The sequence below is a fragment of the Gekko japonicus genome, unplaced genomic scaffold, assembly GCF_001447785.1.
Source record: "Gekko japonicus isolate JY-2015 unplaced genomic scaffold, Gekko_japonicus_V1.1 scaffold507, whole genome shotgun sequence".
In the NCBI taxonomy this organism is placed as follows: Eukaryota; Metazoa; Chordata; class Lepidosauria; order Squamata; family Gekkonidae; genus Gekko; species Gekko japonicus.
The window spans coordinates 673,637-674,122 of record NW_015172020.1 but is presented as its reverse complement, the minus strand read 5'-3'; positions in this window follow the sequence as shown (position 1 = coordinate 674,122).

The window sequence follows — 486 nt, the reverse complement described above, 5'->3', positions numbered from 1 at the left end:
CGAGACTCGGGGGGGGAGGGGGGGGAGGGGTTTCTAACAACGAAAGAGCAAAGAGGCGTCCAAATATGCCGGAGAGGGGAAACTAACTAACTAACAAACAAACAGAAACATACTCCTGTCCCGTATTCCTGGTGAGTGGGAACCCCCTCCCCCACAAGATATCGAGTCTTCTCGGTGGGATTTCCCCCCCTTTTGTTAGAGAGAGAGAGAGAGAGAGAGTTGATTTTACCATCCCATTTGCGTCTCTGTAGATATATATATTTAAAAAGAAGGGAGGGAGGAGAGCGAAACTTGACATGCGGGAGGGGGAAGGATGCCCTCCCTCCCGAGTTCAAAAAGGTCTTTTTAGAGGGGGGGGGATATATAAATATATAAATATATATATATATATTTCTGACCGCGACTGTGTCCTTCCGACGAGGCTTCTGCCCGCTGCAGCTCCATGGCTTTACAGAAAAGAGAGAGAGAGAGCACTTCTTTGCGTGT